Raw genomic sequence first — 18,615 nt, forward strand, 5'->3', positions numbered from 1 at the left:
ACCAGCTTTTCTTTAAAATATTGCCAATTTTAAGGGGCATAACTAGCAACCATGTATGTATGTGTTTATGCCCCCACCCCCATATCTCATCTTTATTTTGAAGCTTGGACAAAGCAGCTGCAAAGGTCTTCACCCCAGGACCCTGTGGGGTTTCTATGTTGCTGGAGGATTGGTGGTGGGGACAGTACCAAGAATACAGCAATTGATGGGAAGAAGTATTATTGAATTGAAATTGTATCTACATTGTGGGAAGTAGGACTAGCCAGACCAGGAGCTAGAGTGGGAGAAATATCTAAGGACAGTGCTATCAACAACCTCCAAATTTTCTGGTGTTGGGAGATGGAATGAGACCAACGCCCTTGATATTTGTGGGGCAAAACATGGCTGGGTCTAGAATGGAGGAGCTAGAATTTTTTGCTCTAGTTGACAAGAAACATATCCAGAATTGCTAAGGGTAGAATCCAGGTGAGGAGCTGGAGTTGGGGTGAGGGAGAGGGAATAATGTTCTTGGATGGTACTGTTGATATTATTTAAATTTCCTACCCTGGAGCAAAAACTTATGACCACACCCTGGTTCAGCTGTGCTAACTTGATTTATTAGGATGGGCAAATCTGATGTTGTAGTGAAAATTTCAGCATGGCTATTTCATTAGTAGAACCAGGATAACCAAGATTCTGTTATATTATTTTCCAATTTGGAAGTGTTATTGAAACTAATTGGAACGAAACATCCCATTGGATGATACACATATTCACACAGCCCAATGAATCCTTCCTACTTGAACTTCTTTATTAAAAACAAACAAACTGAACCAAACACTCGCAAAGTTAAATTACTAGCAGAAATCTCTGGGTTGCATTGGATGCTTGGGAAGAAATCATCGACATTCTCTGAGTTTGAAATTTTTTGACTTTTGGCAAATTTAGATTTCAACCTTGGCATTCATTTTAATAGTCAGTCCAAAGCTCAGAAAGGTCTCTGTTTCTGATTATTTTAAGGTGGGAGCCAAAACAAGGATAGGTCCTATTCTTATAATTTAAATGAAATATGGTGGTGGAGTCCAGTACAGCAACCTCCTTCTAATTTTATCTTGCTATCCCCTCATATGCTCATACTAGCCTTTCAGTTATATCCCAGGAACCCATCAGTCAACGCTTAAGATGCCAAAGGGTTGATGTGATTGTCTGGTTGCTAAAACACTCTATCAACAAACAAATTCTCTGTGGCTCATCTATGGAAAATGTTTATTTATTAGACTAATAAAACTGCTTTTTTTTTTTCCAAAAATGTCTTCAACGAAGTTATGAGTGACAATACATAAAAAGACTGAGTCAATGTGGCTAAAACACATGAATAAAAGGAAAGGGCCCTGGCAAAGAGGCATCAGGATATAGTGAAAAGCATAATACATTTGGCCTTAAGTAAAAGATTTGGGCTTGAATCTCTGCTGTTAGCCAGTTGACCTTGGGTCAATCACTCTGAACCTAATTTTCTTAATCTGTAAAATGTATAGAATAATATTTTTGACCTACTTTTCAGATTTAAAATCTTTTTCTAAGAACAAATTTCAAAAGGGGGAAGTCAGAAGGAGCATTAAGACTCTGAACAGATATGCTTTGCAAACTGGAAAATACTCTATAAACATTTCTTTTAGTCATTTTCAGTTGTGAACAACTCTTTTTGACCTCATTTGGGTTTTTCTTGGCAAAAATATTAAAGTGGTTTGCCATTTCCTTCTCCAGCTCATTTTATAGATGAGGAAACTGAGGCAAACATGATTAATAAATTTGCCCAGGATCACATAGCTAGTAAATGTCTTGGACTAGATTTGAACTCAGATCTTCCTGATTAAAGGTCCAGCACTCTACCTGCTGAGGCACTTATGATAAGTCCAACCTTCTGAATAGTTCAGGAAATCCAATTCTATACATTCTTTTCTGCTGGCATGATTCTTCTCAGACATTTATACACATATTTATACTATCTTATGCTTTCTTTCCAGCCCAAACATTTTGCATACAGATGTTTGCTTATTTCTGGTTTTCTTTTATGTTGTTGGGGTTTTTTTTGAGGGGGTGGGTAGAGACTAAGGAGAAAGAGAATATTTAGTTGTATTTTGCTTGCTGAGAAATATGACAGTGAAAAACAATGGCTTCTTTTCTCCTATGATCTGGGAATTGTTTTTTCCATTGTCTTATTTATACTCTAAAAAATGTTCATTTTTCTGAGCTTTCCCATTGTGTGAATCTTGACAAGGGCACACTTTGGGTTACCTTTCCAGATGTGTGGACAAGACAGCAATTAGTTGTTCTCACTTCTTAGTTTCTCAGTATTAGAGTACTTTCTTCTTATTGAAACTCTGGATCTTCAACTCCTACAATAAATACACACATATCCTTTCACCTACTTTAAACCTGTCAAACCAACACTTACACTAAAATATTAGGTTGTCTCTAAGATCCAGGATCTAAAATTGTCTCATAAGAGAGGTTAGAATCCTTAAATAAATTCACAAAAGCCAGTTATATTGCATACACACAAGACTGATCATATGATTAGGCAGAGAAGGCAGTCCTATGTGATAAGGTCCTAGGAAGGTCCTTTGGACCCCAGATAACATTCCTAATCCTTGGATGATTTTTGAAATGTTATGGTTAGATTTTTATTTAATTAATTTAAGACTTTTATATCTTTTAAAACATGCACATACTCCTAGTAGCAGTGGTACTTAAGAATTTTTATTTGTACACCTGATCTACCACCTATCTCTCATTGTAAGCTCTGAGGGCAAGACTTGTATACTGTTTCATCTTTGAATCCTCAGACCACAATGTAGTACCTTACAATTATTCAATTCAATTCAACAAATAATAAATGCAAATATAGTATTTATTCTAGGTGCCAAAGATATAAAGATAAAAAATTAATTAATTAAAAAAATTAATGTTGTCCTTGTCCTCAAAGAGTTTATAGTCTAGTGAGAGGTGGGGAAGAAAACATCCTCTTAAATGATATTATAAATTAAAACTCAGTTTGAGAAACATTTATTAAGCACTTACCACAAACAAGATATTTAAATCCCAAGTATGTTCCAAAAAAAAGGGATTAATGTTTTTGGTGGGGTGGGGGTGGGAATAAGATCAAAGGAGGTTCCATATATCGATCAGATTAGTTAGTGTGACTAGAGGAAAATGATGCATTGGAGGGGAAGTAAGAAAAAAACATTAATTCAATGTTGGTGGAATTCTAAACTGATACAACCATTCTGGAGAACAACCTAGAACCACACCAAAAGAGCCATAAAACTGTGCATACCATTTGACATAACAATACCATTCCTGAGTCTGTATCCTAAAGAAAGTAAAGGTATGGGGAAAAGCCCTACTTGTACAAAAATAATTGTAGCAGCTCTTTTTTTGTAGGGGCAAAGAATTGGAAACTGAAGGGTTGTCCATCAATTGGGGAATGGCTGAACAAGTTGTCGTATATGTTTGTAATGGAATGCTATTATACCATGAGAAATAACAAACAGGATGAGTTCAGAAAATCTTGGGAAGACTTACAATAACTGATGCAAAGTCAAGTGATCAGAACTAGGAGAACAATGTTTTCAGTAATGGAAATATTGCAGGATGATCAACTGTGAATGATTAAACTATTAGGAACAATACAAAGCTCCAAGATAATCCCAAGGGATTCATGTTAAAAATTTCTATCCACAGTCAAAGAAGGAATTGTTGGAGCCTGACTCCAGATCAAAGTATTTCATTTTTCACTTTATTCCCTTCATGAGTTTTTCTTGTATGTGTGCTATTTGTCTTCCTTCATGGCATGAGGAACATGGAAATATGTATTCAATTGCAATACTAGTATAGCGTTTATCAGACTATTTACTACCAGGGTGAGGGGATAGAGGAGAGGGAGAGAGAGAGAATCTGAACAGCAATGAACAGCAAAATGTCTGATAACAATTATTCAAAATTGTTTCTACATGCAATTGAAAAAAAAAAGTAAGGGTGCTCCATGGAGAAATTAACACTTGTGTGTAAATGAAGGGAAACATTTCAACAGGCCAAAAGTAGGGAAGTCTATTCTAGTCATGGGAAAAAGGAGTAGGGGTTGGGGAGAGGGTGGGAGAAATCACACTTACACAAAAGCAAGAGAGGGCAGAGTGATAATAAATACTAGCATAAATGGCTTAGTCAACAAATTTGAGAGTTTTCCAACTTTTGTTCTTGGGATTCCTTTATACTCAAACAATTTTGAGGGTCCCAAAGAGCTATTCTTTATGGAGGTTATTTTTATTGATATTTATAATATTTGATGTTAAAATAGATAATTAAACTATTAATTCATGTAAGAATAACAATAATTGTCATTATATGTTAAGATAAATACCATATTTTTGAAAAAAACTTCTATGATGAAGTGTCATTATTTTAAATATCTTTGCAAATCTCTCTAATGGCTGGTTTAATAAAAGATATCTGGATTTGCATATCTATTTTTGCATTTAATATGTTGCTATATGTTGTTTTAGTTGAAATATGTGAAGAAAATTCCCTTTCACACAAACATATCATTGGAAAGTGTGAAGATTGGATTTGGCACTCCCTTGATTGTAACAATGAAGATACTTAGCTCTTCCTTTATTGTGAAGATTAAATTGTAATCCCCCGTCTATTTTTAGATTCTAATCCCCAAATTGTAAACCCAGTATTTAAAGTAGATCTACCCATTTTAACCACAAAAAGGTATGAACTAAGCACAAAAGGTGTGAACACTCATTTCATACATTATTCTTGAATGTGAACCTATATTCTTTGCATTTTGGACTATTGTATTCCAAGTTAACTCCTTTATAAAGATGGTTGCTAAAGACTCTGTGTTCCTGACTGTGGCTCCTCAATACTTAAACCTTGCTTTCTGACTATAATATTTTTTTCTTTGACCTGAAAGCTCTAGATTTTTGGCTACAATGTTCCTGGGCATTTTCACTGAGAGGAGACTTTAGGAGGTGACCACTACTGTTGTCTTTCTTTTTCCATTTTGATTTCTGGTTCTAAGAGACCCAAGTAGTTTTCAGTTTTCTTTTAAGATTTCTTGAAATTGAGCATGTTCTCTCTCTCTCTCTCTCTCTCTCTCTCTCTCTCTCTCTCTCTCTCTCTCTCTCTCTCTCTCTCTCTCTCTCTCTCTCTCTCTCTCTCTCTCTCTCTCTCTCTCTCTCTCTCTCTCTCTCTCTCTCTCTCTCTCTCTCTCTCTCTCTCTCTCTCTCTGTCTCTCTTTCCTACCCCCCTTTTGGTCCAATGATTCTTTTAAAAAATTCTTACTTTTTGTCTTAGAATTAATATTAATGCTTACAGAAGAGCTGCAAGGGCTAGGTAATTAGGGTTAAGCAACTTGCCCTAGGTCACACACCTGGGAAGTGTGTGAGGACAGACTCACATCTAGGACCTCTCTTCTTCAGACTTGGCTCTCTATCCACTGAGACACCCTGATCAAACGATTCTTAATTTTTTTCTTCTTGTTGTGTTTTACAGCTCAGTTATTTTGCTATGAGATACATTACATTTTCTTTTTATCCCAGTCTTTTGGCTTTGTTTTAATATTTCTTGTTGTTTCATGGAGTCATTGGCTTCTATTTGGTCTATTAGAATTTTCAGGGAGTTTATTGCTAGGGCAAGGTTTTGTATGTCTTATACCAAGCTGTTGTTTTCCTTTCCAATTCTTTCTTCCATAACTCTCTTTTTTCCCCAATATTTTTTTCCCTCAAGCACTCTTATTTTAGTCACAAAACATTTTAGATTTTAAAACAACATAAAACAAAACTATTGTCTCATCCATTTCAGGAAATCTAATTGAATTTATTCTTAATTTCTCTAAGGCTTTCCTTATCAATACTTTGGGGGGCTATTCTCTCCCCCCCGGGGGTTGTGTCTTGAGCCTTCTTGTCATCTGACCAGCTCATTATAGAGGGATTGTTTTTGTTTGCTCATTCTTACAGCCTACTTCCTGCCTTCAGTTCAGTGTTAACTTCTCTATTACTATCATCACACTCCCTGTTACACAATCCTGAAATCTCCGTGTCACTTTCAAGTCCTCACTCTCATTCACCCCACTTAGCTAATTGGCTGTCAAATCTGATTGTTCCCATTTCTATAACATCTCTCCTGTATGTTCTTTTATCTCTATTTCCATAGTTTACAATCTTGATACAAGCCCTCATCATCTCCCTCCCAGACAATTAAAATAGTTTTCTTGGTTGATATCCCTGCCTGAAGTCTCTCCCCACTCCAATCCATGCTCTATTCAACTGCTTAAATGATGTTCCAAGCACAGGTCTAATCACATCACCTACCCCTACTCAGCAAACTCTAGTGGTATCACCACTTCACCATCCCCTATCCCCATCAGTGAGCATGAGTGATTTCTCATTACTTCCAGGATCAAATATAAAATGTTGCTTGCCATGTAAAGGAATTCACATTCTAGACCTTTCCTACTTACTAATCTTCCTAAACTCACTTCATATACTCTATAATCCAGGGACATTGGCCTTCTTACTGTCCTTGGAACACTATATTCCATCTCTTTTCATTGGTCATCCTCCAACTCTATTATCTGCTCCCTTCCTGGTTTCTCTGATTTCCTTCAAAACTGAAGTCAAATCCTATCTTCTGCTGGGGAACATTCTTGATCCCTTCTTCTTTTGTTCTTTTTATCCTTCCTCTAAGATTGCCTTCCACTCTATTTATTTTACATGTCCATCAATTTTCATGCTGTCTCCCCACATTAGAATGTGAGCTCCTTGAGGACATGGACTATGTTTTTTCCACTCTTTGTATGGTTCAGCCATTTCAATGGTATCTGACTCTGTAATCCCATTTTGGATTTTCTTGGCGAAGATACTGGAGTGGTTTGCCATTTCTGTCTCCAGATCATTTTATAGATGAGGAAACTGAGGAAAACAGGGCTAAATGACTGGCCCAGTGATGCACCCCTAGTAAGTGTCTGAGGCTGGATTTGAACTCAGTCTTCCTGACATTTGGTCACCTAGCTGCCTATTTTTCTTTGTGTATCTATCGTTCAGCACACAACAACGAATAAATACTCATAATTATAAAATAACTAGCATTTATATAGTACACTGAAGTTTTCAAAGTGCTTTACAAATATTACCACATTTTACCCCTAACAATAAACCTGGGAGGTAGATGGCTATTATTACCCCCATTTTAAAGATGAATAAACTGAGGCAGATAATGGTAAAGTGATTTGTACAATGTATATAGTTATATAAGTTACACTCACTTATTCTTTTTTTTCCATGTAATATAAGCTTTGGAGAGCAGGAATTTTTTCTATCTTTGATTCCTAAATGGCCATCGTAGTTCTTGATACATAGTGGGCACTTAAAAATGCTTAACGATTAGTTAAAAAATTAATTACACATATCCCTCCTTGTTAAACTAAACATAATTTATTTTTTTAGATTGATGTCATGGTCATCATTATAAAAAGAAATTCTAGAACTGTGCATATAATAATTTCCTAGGGACAGTAGATACATCTAAGGGTGTATGTCCCGTGCACTAAATAACCCCCCAACCAATGTGCTTTCTGAGTTGTCTTTCTCCACTCATTCCACCTCCCAGTAGAATTTGGTATAATGGAAAGAACATCAGGTTTGAAGTCAGAAGATCTAGGTTCTGCTATTCACTAATCATACAACTTTGGACAAGTGATAACTGCTGTCTGAGCCTGAGATTCCCCATTTGTAAAGTGATGGGGTTGGAGTAAATGACCTTTGCAATCCTTCTTAGCTTTAAATGTATTGTACTATGATGCTATTATGCATTCTTAGTGAGTCATCTGGGACAAATTCTGATGCCAGAAGGAACCTGGAAAGCCTTGCCAAGCATTATAAACTCCCTAGAGATTAGGGAGTCATCAGGTCTGTAGAGAGAGAACAGTTTCTCCTTGTCTCTTAAATCTTCCTCCATCCAGAACCCTTTCCCCATTCCAAGCATTCTGTTAGAGCTTCCTTCTAACACACGCCATTAACCCTTGGCCTCTCCCTACATTTCCTAGCTGCATTCCTTCTTCAAGCCTTTGCAACCACTCAGGTAAAGAACCAGGTTCAGGTTTCGCCTTTATGAGCATCTGGGAGCCTGCCAAAGAGTGTGGTTGTGGTCCAAGCTGTCTTGGACCCCTTTCCTTCTTTTACAAAATCATCCTCTTCAGGGCAGGTAGGAAGATGCCTTTTGTTTTCTTAAGGGCCAAACAAGTCCCTTCCAAGGAACGATGCAGCCTTCTGGAGATTACTGTTTACATCTCCCAGGTAATGCTTGTTTTTATTAACTGCTCCTTAGGAGGCCAAGATAATGGAGGACACACTTGCACCTGCCCTAAATAGTTTCCTAAGGAACAAACAATGGTTCTTGATTATGGAGGTTCTGCCTTCTCAGTGGGCCAGGGGGACCAGGCACCACCTGCAAATAATTATCCCCCTCCATTCCAAATGGACCTAATTCTGCCCTTCTGGGAGTCTGGAGGAAGGGGGCCTGCTGGCCTCTGAGCAAGGGAGTCTGGGAGGACCAGGGAACAGCTGCAGTCATCACCACTACTGCAGCAGCAGCAGCAGCAGCAGCAGCCTCAAAGCAGAGGGAAGCCATTAATAAAACATCAAAGGCTGGTGCCTTTAGAGGAGGCAAAGCTGGATATTTTATTCATGACTGTATTTTGAAGGGGCTTGTTCATGACTCACAAATTATTCATGGGCTCCTTTCTATTTTTAAATGCAAAATTACGAGGGTGTTTAAATGGGCGGAAGTCCGCTGCTCTCCCCATGGCATGGCACCACCATGTGCTATTTTGGGGGATGCCTGCCCTGTTCCAGGTACAGTGCCAGTTTTTAGAGGGTGAGTGGAAGAGGCTTGGGTATGGCGCCATGTACATCATGACATCATTGTAGTCAGTCTTCCCTTATAAGGGGAGGCATCTCCCAGGGAACTAGAAGAGCCTCCTCTTTTTGCTCTCTGATACCTGGATCTACCTCCTGAGGTCTCCTCTCTGAATCAGTCAGTAGTCTCCATGATCTTTTCTTCCTCCCTTAAAGTTCCATGGGGTGCCTTTTCCTTCCTGCCCCAGCAGACCTATTGACTCAGATCCCATCTGGAGGCCCCAGCAGGAGCAGGTTCTATGAGAAACCCTTAACTCCAATCTTCCTGCCAATGCACCCTTTCCTTCTCTCCTTTTTGGCTCTGCACTGAACCACCTCTCTCTTATTCCCATTTCTGCTAGAGAGAACTCAGAATCCCTATTCTATCCCAGTCTTTGGTCTCTTTACCCATTTCCCCTTCAAGTCTCTTACCTTCTTGGTCATTGATATTTGTTGAATAAATAAGGAATCATTGATATCCTTCCATATAATTCTTCCAGTAAGATGGCAGAGTACCAGGCTCTACCATTGCTGCTTTATTCTAAAAACCACTTAGTCTCACCCTCTTCTCTGCTGCTATACTCTTCATATCCCCAGGAATTGCCATCTGTCTTGCCAATGCTCCTTAAGAACCCCTTGGCCTTTCTATCGCCTCCCCTGCCAAAACTTCATCTCTTAGGACCACTGCACTCTTCCATCCACCCTTTGGCTGAACTATCCCATATGTGCTTTTTCATTGGCTCCCTGAGACCAGAAGTTGGTTTGTTTTTTGTTAGTATTCTGAGAACTTAGCGCAGTGTATTGCATGTTGTAAATGCATGATAGAGCCACCCATTCAAGTTCTGATTCTTCTTAGATGGTTTATTTTAAGAGTGAAGGTGATTTTTTCATTTGAAGAGGTCATGAGCAATATCGTTGGGCTTTCCCCTTTCACCACAAGAAAAAGGAGTTGGCTTTGGTGAAAGGTGAAGAACTTTTCAGACTGACAATATTACTAAAGCAGTAATTTGTGTCCTAGGTCCTGTCCCAGGAGTCCAAAAGGAAAGGCTATGAATGAACAGACAGGAACCTTGAATGAAAAAATTCTGTAGGAGAGGACAAGTCTCCTCCTATAGCTCTCCTTTTGCTTTCTTAGGAGAGAGTTATTGTTGGTTTTAGACTGGTAAAGAACAATTGACAAATCAAAAAATCTACTGTTGCAAGCTTCCCCTAGTGCTATTTTATATGGGTTGGTATTTGTTCTTTTGTGTGACTATAACTTCAGTGAACCCAGCCAGTCTTACAAAGGCATTAGTTTAAAAAATCACTAAAACAAAAACAAAAACAAAACCCAACCCTTGTCTATTGCTATCACAGCCTGGTATTCATGGGAAAATTTTCCCCAAAGGATTATATTTAAGCTGTTTGATATCCCTGATGTCATACCCCTCTTAGCACTTTGGGTGGCTTCTGGATGTGAATCTAGGGAGAAAAGTCAGTACTATATACATCTGTAGCCATTGTTTTCTCAATACTGTGCCATGTAGGTTCCTTGAAAACAGGGACTATTTTCCCAGCACAATGCTTAGCAGGTAGGAGATAATGAATGCATTTGGTTATTATTTACTATTTGTAAGTTTCCAGAGGGGAAGAACCATGTCAATGAGGCAAGAAAAATGTTAAATGTCTGTTCTGTGTCAGGCCCTGTGCTGTGTTAGGGATACAAATAGGAAAAAGATAGTCCCTGTCCTCAAGGAGCTTACCATCTAATGGGATAAAACAACACACAAAAGGAAGCTTAAAAGGGGGAGGGGATGGTATCCAGCATGGAGAAAGGATGCAGGGGAATCCAAAGGAATTCTTCCAGGTTGCAAATATAGAGATGGGTGCCCTGGATGCCCTCTCTAAATAGAAACTTTGGGAGGAGATCTTCATTTAGTCTTCCCATCAGAAGAGAAGAAAGTCCTTCAGGAGCTGTTGAGGTCTGAGTACCCCAACTGATGAAATTTTGCAGGATGCAGGTTCTTGAGTGCATGACAGAGAAGACAAGGATGTTTCGTTCTCATTGTGGTCCTCAAGAGTTCATATCACATAGTAGGAAACCAAAAAGTACAGTGGAAAGAATATTGACTCTGAAGTCAGAGGAACTGATTTCAGATCTTCTCCAGATACCTCCCTTGCCACCTTAGACAAATCACTTAACCACTTCAGATTATAGTTTCCTCAATTATAAAGAGGAAATTGATGGATTATATGACCTCTAACAGGCCCATCCAGGTTCACATCTATGATTCTCAATGTGTGCTTATTGATTAAAACTAAATTGAGTTGTTTAAGTCAAGTGCAGGGCCGCCTTGCATGGCTCTGAAACTTGGCTTTCTCATATGGAATAATTGTTCAACTCAAGCATGTATTTTTATCTTCTTCTCTTGAGTCCATGAGTTGCTCTAGGGAAGTCTCAGGAAACTGGATTGGGCCAGAATCCCCATGACTTGGATTATGTGTATCTTAGAAGGGAACAGGAATAATATTGACGCTTACAAAGTCCATGGGTCCTCTGATTTCTCTGTGGCACATTTGTGGAAGGGCATTGACAAGCTAGAGAGGGTCCTGGGCAGGGCCACTAAGGAGTGACCAAGGTGTTGAATCCATGCCAAATGAGAATCATGAGAGAGAACTGTAGATATTTAGCCTAGAAAAAGAAGAAGATATGGGTTATGAGAGCAGTACCCAAGTATTTGAAGGGCTATTAATGCAGAGGAAGGATTTAATTTGTTGTTTCAACCAGAGCGCAGAACTTTGTTGTCTGCTGTTCCATTGTTTCATCACTCTTCATGACCCCATTAAAGGTTTTCTTGGCAAAGATACTAGAGTGGTTTCCCAATTCCTTCTCTAGCTCATTTTACAGATAAGGAAACTGAGGCAAATACGGTTTAGTGTCTTGCCCAGGGTAATATAGACAGTAAGTGCTTGAGGTCATATTTGAACTCAGGTCTTCCTGACTCCAGACCCAGAGCTCTATGCACTATGGCACCATTTAGCTACAAAGCAGCAAATTTAGGTTTGATATAAAAAAATCCAAGAAAAAACACTTTTTTAGCTATTAGAGACATCTAAAAGCAGAAAGGACTTTTTTTCTCCCTCACCGGAAAAGCAAAAGGTGAGTGACCATGTGACCATGTTGTAGAAGGGACTTTTGTTTTAGTAGAGGTTAGATTAAATGGTCAATGAAGTCTCTCCTAAATCTAAAGTGCTATTATTCTGTCCTCTCATATTATTCTCCTCCATACATACTCTGGGCAGCCAGGTGGTGCCATAGTGGATAAGACACGGGGCTGGGCTTGGAGTCAGGAAGACACATGTACCTGAGTTCAAATCTGGCCTCAGACACTTACTCATTGTATGATTCTGACCAACTCACTTAACCCTGATTGCCCCAGTTTCCTCATCTGTAAAATGAGCTGAAGAAGGAAGTGGACAACTACTCTAGTATCTTTGCCAAGAAAACCCTGAATAAGGCCACAAAGAGTTGGACAAGACTGAATGCATACTCTCTTTCTGGACTTCTAGATATCCTCAAATTCTTTGTACCTCCCTATCTCAGAGTCTTTGGTCATGCTGTTCCCAGTGACTGAAACATTTTCCATCAATTTTCAACTGTTGAATTTCTCATCCATGATTTAAAACCAGTGTCAAAGTCTACCTTCTTTATGACATCTTTTCTGACTTCTCCAGTTGTTTGAAAGTTGCCTTATTTCTTAGGCTGAGGAGTACAGGATGTTAGACCTGGAAGAGAACTTCAAAAATCATCTACTCCAGGACCCCCTTCCCTTTTCAGATATGAACTTGGAGATGAAGGGACTAAATGGCTTACTCAAAGTCATACAGATATAAATTTAGACCAGAGTTCTGAACCCAGCTCTTCTTACTCTGAATCTAACACTCAACTGCCCCTTATTGCCTCTCACATGCTAAACTATTGTGTTTTTTTTTTAATTTTTACCCATTTGGTACTTTTAAAATGTAGCCTTGTGTATTTTGCTTATCTACTAGCTTACAATTTCATGAGAGCAGGGAAAATGTTTTGCCTAAACTTAATATTTCTCTTAGCACCTAGCACAGTGCTATGTATACAATAGACACTTCATAAACATTTGCAGTTTTTATATTATTGCCTCATCTTCCACTAATATATCTGGGCCCCATAATCCTCTCCTGAAGGTAGCATAGTAGACAGAGACTGGCATCAGGAACACCTGAAATCAAATTTAACCTCAGATATCCACTAGCTGTATGATCATGAGCAAGTCACTTAACTGCTGTCTACCTCAGTTTCTTCAATTGTAAAGGGGGGAATAATAATAAATGACATACTTCCCAGGATTGTTAGAAGGATCACATGAGATAACATTTGTAACATACTTAGCACAATGCCTCCACATAGTAGTAAGGTAACAAAAAATGCTTGTTTCCTTCTTTCCTTCTTCCCTTTCCCTTCCTTCCCTTCTTCCTCCCTTCCCTTCTTCTTTCCTTTGTTCCTTTTTTCCTTTACTCCCTCCCTCCCTCCTTCCTTCCTTCCTTCCTTCCTTCCTTCCTTCCTTCCTTCCTTCCTTCCTTCTTTCCTTCCTTCCTTCCTTCCTTCCTTCCTTCCTTCCTTCCTTCCTTCCTTCCTTCCTTCCTTCCTTCCTTCCTTCTTTCCTTCCTTCCTTCCTTCCTTCCTTCCTTCCTTCCTTCCTTCCTTCCTTCCTTCCTTCCTTCCTTCCTTCCTTCCTTCCTTCCATCATTCATCTGGTCTTTTTTTCTTGCCTTCTTCCTTCCTCTCCCATAAAGCATGCAATTTTCATAATCCCTAGAGCCAGTTTGGGGACATTGGGTTGCCCTCCTGATCTTTCTAGACTGCTCTACTATATCTTTGCCTTCCTGCTTGCTCATGCTTGTCCAACAGCTTCAACTATTTGAGCCCAGGCAGCCAAGGGGTTAACAAAGGATTATAGGAATTTCCCTGTTCACAGTATCTAATGCCCACCCACCCATATTCACGGGCAGACAATATTTCATTCACAGCCAAAGGAAGAAGTAGAAAGTGCTGTTCCCTGGCACATGTCTTTACTTCTGCTGCTGTCTCTCTTGCCCTCAGTGAGTTGGGCTCTGTGCCCATTACAGAGATGCAATCCAGCCCTTCTGACATACTGGACATTCTAATTATTCTGGAATGCTTTGGGATTGCCAGCTAGCCTGCTGACTCTGAGTGGCCTATTGCTTAGGGGATTATGGAGAGATGAGTGTGGCTGAGACAGAAATAGGAGATAAGAAAGAAAATCAGGAAGCAGGTGGACATAGTCATTAAAGACCATCTTTTCTCTGATATATTTTCAGTTAAATTAGAATCACTGGATTGCAGACTTTTGAAGAATGGAGATCTTATTTCATTCATCTTTGTATTCCACACAGAGCTTTGCAAATGGTGGGTATGCAGAAATGGTGTTTGCACTGAATTGAACACTGTACTACTAGTTATCCTGGGGCTGCCCCAGATTATTTCTGTCCAGGACTGGATGAAAGGGAGGAGCTTTCTCAGACTGGTGTTAACTTCCTGATGTCAGTCAGGCCTGATTAGCAATGAATATGTCTCTCTCCTGAGATTCCTGCCCTACCATCCATTCCAGATACTTGCTGTAATCTTTGCCCTTGAAGAACTTTTGCACAGGAAAAGTCAAACATTTATTTAGTGCACTGAGGGACAGAATCTTGGAGTTGGAAAGTACCCCTTGGACTGGATAGTAGAACCCACTCTTGGATAATCCACACTTGAAGACCTCTTGGGAGGTGGAAGTTATCACCTTCAGAAGCAGTCCATTCTACTCTGGCAGAGCTCTAAATGTTAAGAATGTCTTCTATATGTAACAGGGCTTTGACACATGCCTGAACTATTTTAGATGGAGGCATCCACTGCTTTGAGGAGAAGACATCTTTTTGATTTACCATGCAGACAGGAGCTACCTCTTTCCATTGGCTGACTCTTTAAACACAATAAGTCCGGGACAGCCTCTCTCTTTTTCTAGTGATGTTCAGGGGTATTGGTCTCATTTCCCATAAACATGGGTACCATGCTATAAGCTAGGGTTAGGGGAGAAACTACCTTCTCCTTGGATCCTGTGGCCCTGAGAAATGGATATGAGACTTTGGTTTGTTATATTTTGTCCTTTTCAGTTCTAGGTGCAGAGATTGTAATCCGTAGACTGAAACTGTTCAAGCCATGATGAGCATGAAGTCCACTATTCCAGGCTGGAGACTGAAAATAATCCATCAGGGAAGTCCTTAGAAGCCAGGTTCTGGGGAAAATAACTTTGGGGGGGCTTTGTTTTTAAAAATTGGTGGGATTAAAGCTTTACAGTAATTGAAATACACTATAGTCCTAATTCCTCCCTAATTCCTCAGAGATTGAGGGCTATAGAGAGCATGAGGTCCCTAGATGATGCTATACCTTTGAAATAAAGATTTCTTTGCAAAAGCTAATCAAACTGTTACTTGACTAAGTGGAACTGGGGTGCTTTGACCCCTAAAATGAAGGGAGCACAATCAATGTGAATTTGAGCCAACGGTAGAGATAGGAGCCCCCTACCTGAGGTCCCAGAGAATCTCAGAGGGATAAAATATAACACAGCTGGCCTTCAGGTATTAATAGGTGGTGAATGAATCACTGTTATACTAAGTCTAATTCATCTGATTGCCTCTGAAACATTTGCCCATTACTTCTAGTTCTGTTTCTGGGACAAAGAACAATCTATGGAATGGCAAGATTAACTCACAATTCTGCTCACTCTTAGAACTTCTCCTTGATACCCACCTTCCCACCTTGAACAAAATTCTTTGCTCTGCCTAGAGTCTCATTGTCTTGATTAATGATTCTCTCTCTCTCTCTCTCTCTCTCTCTCTCTCTCTCTCTCTCTCTCTCTCTCTCTCTCTCTCTCTCTCTCTCCATTATCTATTTAGCTTTATTTTATTTTTATCTTTTTAAACCCTTACTTTCTCTCTTAGGAGCAATACTATGTATTGGTTCCAAGGCAGAAGAATGGTAAGGGCTAGGCAATGGGGGTCAAGTGACTTGCCCAGGGTCACATAGCTAGGAAGTGTCTGAGGCCATATTTGAATCTAGGACCTCCCGTCTCTAGGCCTGGATCTCATTCCACTGAGCCACACAGCTACCCCTTCTCACTTTTCCTCCATCTTTAAATAACCAAAGACAATAATTGTGTCAATAAATATTTGGTGATGGATAAAGCATATTGCAGGCATGCTCAAGGTATTGCTGACTTAAATTGAGGTACTTATGTAATGGGCTAGATTTTCCTTGGTCTCTTAATGCTTAGAATTCTTCTCCCTCTGGAAACACCGAGAAAAAGCAACTGCCTGAATACAGAGGTTGAGGGGACATGACAGAGGATAGACTTTAAATGAACACTCTAATGCAAATACTAACAACAAAGCAATGGGTTCAAATCAAGAAAACATCTAATGCCCAGTGGACTTACGCGTCGGCTATGGGGGGTGGGGGGGAGGAAAAGAAAATGATCTATGTCTTTAACGAATAATGCTTGGAAATGATCAAATAAAATATATTTAAAAAAAAAAAGAATTCTTCTCCCTCTTTGCAAAAACCCAAGAATTCACATGCGTGTGTAAACTTTAAGGTTTATGACACATTTTCCCTATGCTATCTATTTCTGTGATTTCTCACAAGTTCCTTTAAGAGGATTTTCCTGATTCTTCTAACTGTTAGCACCCCTGCCCCATATTAGTTTGCAATATGTTTATCTGTGTACAGCTATTTCCACCTGCTGGATTCTAAACTTCTTGGTGGCAAGGATTATTTTGTTTTGTCTTTGTATTCTGAGAGCCTAGCTTAGTCCTTGGCACATAGTAGACATTAAATTGGCTTAACAGCTCTATGAAATAAGTAGTGCAGATATTATTTATTCTCACTTTATAGAGATCTCAGGGAAGGTAAATGATTTGCTTGAGGTCATAAAGCTAATAAGTGTCAGAGATAGGATTCAAACTCAGATCTTTTTTGGTCCCAAATCCAATGTTCTTTCCATTCTACCAGGCTGATTCAGTCAAACAAGTGGAAAATGACTTCTGGCAAGGGGATCCTCAAATTATCTCTCAAGACAAATCCCACATTCAAAGCTGGCAGAATTTCTCATGAATCTCAGACTAGGAACAAGAGACAGCTGATGATCAGAGGGCTGGTCGCTATTGGAAGCCACATAGTTACATCTCAGCAGAGGACATGAGGCATAGAGGCAGACAAGCAGACCCTTCACTACAGTGAGTCCAAGTTATCGTATTGCTCTTCTGCTAGGGGAAGGAGCAAGGAAAGAAAGGAAAGCACCAGTGTGTCAGGTACTGTGTTAAGTGCTGGGATTTTAGAAATAAGCAGAAAGAAAAGCTGTCTCTACCTTTATAGATCTTACATTCTAATGGGGGAAATGACACACAAAAAGAAGATAAAACATTGAGAGTAGGGGGAGATAGGGAGAAGGAAGGGGTCTCATGCAGGGGTAGGGTTGTGAAATCCAGAGTAAGTCAGGTACAGGGCCAAGAGGGTAATGGAGGATAAATATTGGGCTCAAGGTAACTTGAGTTACACTTGGCCCAGGCACCTTTAAGGGTTGGAGTGAGGTCATCCAGTGATGCTTCATCAACCCTCCTAAGAACCCTGTTTACCATCTGACTCTTTCTATTTCTGGGCTCAAGTTTCAGACTTCTGCCTGCTGGAGGCACCAAGGTGGTTCTCTAAACCAGACCTTCTGGCTGGGCTAGCTGAAGGAGAAGGATTGGAGCAGAAGGACATATTGGATGTAATCCCTTGGTTAGCCAAGACCTGCCCACTCTGAGAGTAAGCAGCTCACCCTGATGGACTGGAAGCTGCACAGCTGTTGATGAAGTGGGTGGCAGCTGCACATGTCTAAAATTGAGGCAATATTAGTGTATCACTAACTAAATATACAACAGAGTCAGAACCAAGATCTATCCACAACCCCACAGACAGCCTGGCTAAAGGCAACACGACTTCTGTGCCACTTAGGGGCACTGTCAAAAGAGAAGAACTTCTCTGAAAGGATGACTGGTTTCCCAATCCCATTGAAGTCCTTTTTTCAACAATGGAAAACATGGTGGAAACAACTGCAGTCAATCTACTTAAATGCCCAGTTTTGGAGTTACCCAGTTCTTTAGGTTTTTTACTGCTTGTTACTACTTTTCACTTCTTATTAGGTGGTGCAGTGGAAAGAACACATTGGGCTTAGCATCAAGAATACTTCTTTTCTTGAGTTCAAATCCAGTCTGCTGTGTGATCCTAGACAAGTCACTTCATCCTGTTTGCTTCAGTTTCCTCATCTGTAAAATGAGTTGGAGAAGGAAAAGGCAAACCACTCCAGTGCCTTTACCAAGAAAACTCCATATGAGGTCACAAAGAGGGGAGAGATGGAGCAACCAGAGTTAAGCATCACTTTTATGAATGAATATTTGCCTATATATGCAACACTTTGTTGTGAATAGTTGAAACTTTCCTTAAATTCACAGCTTTGGCCACCTTTTCAAACTGGCTTTTTTAGCCTTTATCCTTTACGTACATGTAGTACTTTTGTTCTTCTAACTGGTAAGCTCTTTTCATACTTTGAAGTAAACA

The sequence above is a fragment of the Monodelphis domestica genome, chromosome 2, assembly GCF_027887165.1.
Source record: "Monodelphis domestica isolate mMonDom1 chromosome 2, mMonDom1.pri, whole genome shotgun sequence".
Taxonomy (NCBI): domain Eukaryota; kingdom Metazoa; phylum Chordata; class Mammalia; order Didelphimorphia; family Didelphidae; genus Monodelphis; species Monodelphis domestica.